This window comes from Chrysochloris asiatica, unplaced genomic scaffold (genome assembly GCF_000296735.1).
Source record: "Chrysochloris asiatica unplaced genomic scaffold, ChrAsi1.0 scaffold00441, whole genome shotgun sequence".
In the NCBI taxonomy this organism is placed as follows: domain Eukaryota; kingdom Metazoa; phylum Chordata; class Mammalia; order Afrosoricida; family Chrysochloridae; genus Chrysochloris; species Chrysochloris asiatica.
In genome coordinates this window covers 1214139-1219712 of record NW_006408959.1, presented here as the reverse complement: position 1 = coordinate 1219712, position 5574 = coordinate 1214139, and positions in this window count along the sequence as shown.

The following is a 5574-nucleotide window of genomic DNA, read 5'->3' as shown; positions in this document are numbered from 1 at the left end:
ACCCATAGCGACCCTGTATAGAGTTTCCAAGGAGCAGCTGGTGAGCTTGAACCACCGACCTTGCAGTTCAAATGGCTTTGCAGTCTTGCCCTACCAAATTTTGTGATTTAGTATAAAACCATATACAGGTTTGCTAGGAGTTGGACATGAATTGACAGCATTTAACAACAAAAATATCATTTAGGAGCTCTAGTGTATTGCTGTGGGACCACTCCTGGACAGCAAGGTTGGTTTGAACTAAAAAGTCAGCATTCAAAATCACCAACTTCTCCTCAAAATCTTATACAAGGTTGCTATAAGTCAGAACCAAATATAGCAACAATATCATTCAAGGAGTCCTGGTGTGACACAGTAGGATAAACACTTGACCTCAATGTCAATGTCATTTGAACTGCAAGGTCAGTGGTTCAAGCTCAGCAGCCACTTCTTGGAAACTCTATCTATACAGGATAATTTTGAATTGGAACCAACTCAACAACACATAACAACAACAATATCATTCAATGGAATCCTTGTGGCACTGTAGGATCAGCACTGGGCTGTGACCAGCTGCTCCTTGGAAGCCTGATACAAGGTCACTATGTGCAGGAAATGACTCAATAGCACTTAACAACAACCAACAACAAATATCATTCAAAGGATTCCTGATGGAGTAGTGGTTAAGCACTTAGTTGATAATCAAGTTAGTGGATCAAAGCCACTAGTGGCTATTCAAAAGTGATGACCTGATATTCTGTTCCTGTTAAGATTACAGTCTGGGAAACTACTCTATAGAGCAGTTCTATTTGTTCTATAAGGTTGTTATAAGTCACTATTGATTTGATAGCACACAACAACAATAACAACATCCAAAGAAGATCAGATTGCCAGTGGATAAGTTCAAACCCTCCAGTCACATTGCAAAAGAAGCATGGGGCAGTCAGCTTCTGTAAGTTTAAACCAAATCACTTGCCATTGAGTTACTTCCAACCCATAGCAACTCCACAGAGCAAGGAGAACTGGCCTAATTGTTCCCAAGGCTATAAATGTTGATGACTCCATATCTTGACTGTGTCCCATAGGAAATTTGCAAGTAGATCTCCAGGACTTCATTCTGATGTGCTTCTACCCTTTCAGTTGACAGGTGAGCACATTAACTATTAATTCCACTCAAGCACTTATTTTTAAGACTAAAACTAAGTTGCTGTTTAAGCTTTATAAAAAGAAATTATCATTTCTTTTTGTTAATTATACTACAATAGCATATAACATTTTCATTTGTATTTTATAATTCCCTTTAATTGAGCCACTAAACTATGCTTCTGGATGAAAATTGTTGGCCAGTTTGTGGAGGATCATAAATATTAACAAGATTTCTATTGCTTCCACAACTACTACATTTTAGGTTTAATTACTATGATCTAAGATCCTAATACTGGAAAGAAAATGAAGTCAAATAGCTGTTTCTGCTTCACATGCAAATTAATTCCAAATTACATTTAATCTTCTACTTAATCAGTCTTTTTATGTCTTATCATCTAGTACTAGAAATAATACAGGGGAACATTGTAGATTTCACCATTATGCAACTAGTGGTGGTGGTGGTGTGTGCCCTGAATTCGGATCCAACTCATAGCAATCCTGTATAGGGTTTCTGAGGCTGTAAATCTTTATGGGACCACAAAGCCTCCGCTTCCTCTCACTGAACAGCTGGTAGTTTCAAACTGCTGAGATTGAGGTTAGTAGCCTGGCTCTTAGTCACTATGCTACCAGAGTTCCTTCCAAATGTTTACATATGAAATGTCTAAACTTGTAAGAAAGCAAGAGCCCCTTGATGTGAGCTATAATTATATTTCCAACTTTTGTCAGTAACTATCTTTTGTAGTCTAACTATGAGTCAACATGATGAATATGATTTTTACTTGATGAATTTCTTCTGCTCACATATTACACTACTTTGCTATAGTTTAGATAAAATTAAATATAAACACAAAACATTTGGTATTATACTGTGGCTATACCCAAGAATCTCCTTCTGAAATGATGTAATTGTCATTGTTGTTTTAGTGATGTCCAGTGAGCTCTGACATTGTGGCCCTGTTTAGGGTCTCTGAGGTGCTTCTGGGAGATTTGAATCACCATCCTTGCAGTCCAAGCCTACCTTGGAATCCAGTTCTTATGTTGTAGCAGCACACCAGGATTCCAAGCAGTAAAACAAAATGTAGAAACAGATAAGTTAGTTCTGTTCCTGGGCATAATAAATGTTAATTCAGTAATTTGGGATTTTCTACCCAAACTCTCTGAGCCATAGTTTATATTGAGATTTTATAACATATAGGAATGTGGTAAAGAGCAAATGGAAATTTTGCAATGGCAAATGAAAACATGCTATATAATACAAAGCAAACTGCCAATTAAATACATATATATGAAAAATGTTTTAAAATTATTGGTGAATGTGAAATATTTCCCAGTATCTCATTTAAGCAATCTATGTATTCAGTTATAACTTACGAAGTTGAACTATAATACCGTCTAGTCTTTAGATATTATAAACACAGGCATTCATAGTGGAACTGATATGCCAGATTCTAATTTTTTCATCAAACATCCTGATTTTACAGAAATTCTCAGAAAAATGTATTTATTTCATTTGAGGACAGTAGATATGGTTGACCTAAAATCTGTGAGCATAAGATAGAAGAGAAGTTTATTGAAATTAGCGTGACTTTTTTGTTAAATATTTTCTTTTACATTTACTTTTAATTGCATAATGTCATGTTGCCAAGAGAAAGTAGTATATTCATTATAGTCTAACATTTGTAAATATTCTACTTTGCTAGGAGTACATCTTAGGTTGAGTAAGAATAATTATAAATTACTTTCTTTGTCATTACTTAATGTCACATGCTGTATATCTGTTTTGGAATGCATTATAGAATAGAATGGCATTCTTTACATCAAAGTTCATACAAATACTTCACTTAATTTAAATTTTATTTCAACTAAACAAAATTATTTGTATTACTTACTTACAGCATAATATTCTCCAGAAAACACTTCAAAGTCAAGAGCAACATATATGTAAAGATAGATATACTTAATATAGTAAAACAAAACAAAACTACAAAAAAAAAAAAAGAACTATGGGAACAGTATGCAACTAAAAGAGTAATGAAGAGTAAAAAGACTTCAGGAAATGGAAGGTGATTTGTTAGTAGAAAAATATTTACATTTAATTGAATTAATTGCTCATTCAGTTTATATTGAGAGAAAAACACAACATAACAACTCACAATCTTGTATATCCACATCACAGAGAAACTTTAAGTGGTGTTTTCAAAATCTGACCCAATGTGTGCCCATTTGTCATCTATATAGTATACCTAAAGAAGCAACAAACAGAGGTTTTTAATTTATACTTATCAACTTGATTTGCTTATCAACTTCTAAGTAGTCTCTAGTTCACTGAATGGACTACACAGAGACTAGAGGGGTGCTCACTAATAATTGAATAAGCACAGATCTAGATATGCAACACATTACCAAGAATTAAATTTATACTATTGTAAAAGCAGCCCTGTTTGTGCAGTGGCTCAAGATCTTGGTTTCTAAATGAAAGGTAATTTACCAGTCTCTCTGCATGAGAAAATATTGTAGCCTTGGAAATCTATGAACAGTTGTAATCTCTTTCCTACATGTGATTATGAGTTACAACTGACTCTATGGCAGCAGGCATTTCTGTAAGGTAAGTTTTCAGAGGCAATGTTATTTAAAAAAATAAATAAATAAAACTCTCTAATCAGAGAAACAGTAAGTTTTGAAAAGTATAAAAGCAGCAGGAAAATTGCAGACTATCAAAGAATATTGAATTCATTTAGATGCACAGTTTTTGGGTACCTGGGGAGTAAAGAAGTGTCCAGAACAAGATGAGACAGGGTTTTAAGTAGTTTTCTGAGAAAGCCAGGGCCCATGAAATGCTGGTGGAAAAAAACAGGTCTTTTCTCTGCAGATCCCAAGAGAATTCACTTAAATAGTGGCTCCAACACTAAAGAGAAACTTAGTTACATAATGGAGATAAAACAGAGAAATAAATCACATGGGTCACAGATTACCTGATAATTTCATTCAAAATTTCCTTCAGCAGCACTTCCCCAGAGGGGTTGAGAAAAAAAGGAACTTTGAAAAGTCATAGAAAATATCTTTAAAACCTAATTTAAACCATTTTACTCTTTTATTGGCAGTCTAAATGTCTGCATTTATTAGATTATGTATCTATTGTGAGGAGTAGGTTGTGAGTGTGGTTGAATGCTGTCCAATCTGTTCTGACTTCCAGAAACCTTGTATAGGGTTTCTGATGAGTAGCTGGTGTGTTTGAACCATTAACCTTGTTGTTAGCAGTCCAGTGCTTGTTGTAATAATGCCATACCAGAGCTCCTAGTGAGTATACTCCAGGAAAGAACCAGAAATCCTGCTAGGCAAATTCTAAAACAGGAGTAGGTAGCTGTTACAGTTAACATGTTACAGATAACTGAAGGATTCAAGGTTTTAGTCCAACAAGCAGAAATTTGAATAAAAGCCTTGTTTATGAACTGCATCATAAAATAAGTCATTGAAAACCCTATGAAGCATATTTTTATGCTGACACACAAGGGGGATACCACAAATTGAAATCAACCTAACATCCATCAGTTAATTTAATTATGGTTTGTTATCAGGTGTACAAGAGGAAGTTCAAAAGTATGCTAAAAATCTTGGAAACTATTTATTTATTTTTTTTAATAAAAGCATCATAATACAAAGCTATATTTTCTTGACATATGCTCCATCTAGGACATGTCTCAAAGCAGTCTTTCCACCTTTCTAACTCATCTATAAATATTTGTGTGCTTGCAATAGGCATGATGTCAAAAAATCAGTTTGGCATCCTTGAGGAAGTTACATAATGCTCTTTTAAAATTTGCTTTAAATTTTCAAAACACACACAAAAAGTCTGAAGATCAAGATCAGGGCTATAGAGTGTACAAGGGAAGGTTTCCCAATGAATTTTGTATAGGACAATCATTTACTTCCCTCAAGGTATTGAGCAGGTGAGATGTTGTTATTTTGAAAAAAATGAATTCCTTAATATGATTTTCTAAGAATTTTTCTCAGTAGTAAAACTTTCAATTTTCTTTACATTTCTTCATATTAAGTCTCATTAATTATCCTGTGGCCTTAAAGTAAATTGACCAAGTTTTCCTACTTTGAAATATCAAAAAGCTGAAACTGTAATCTTCAGAGCTGACCTCCCTCCCTTAAATTTGACTGGGCAGGCAGATCCCTTGAAAGTCACTATTTTAATTGTTTCTTTTTAATAGGCCCTAAAGGGCCAAGGAATCGTTTTGTGGTGATATAGGATAAGCACTGATCTACTAAACGCAATATTGGTATTTCAAACACATCAGCTGCTCCTCAGAAATGCTATGATTCAGAATCCACCTGATGTCAAGTAGCAATGAGATTAATAGAAATGGATACCTGAGATAATTTGTCTGTATCCATACACTGATTTCAGAGATCCATTTAATTAATTTTGTTTGGAATAAACCCATG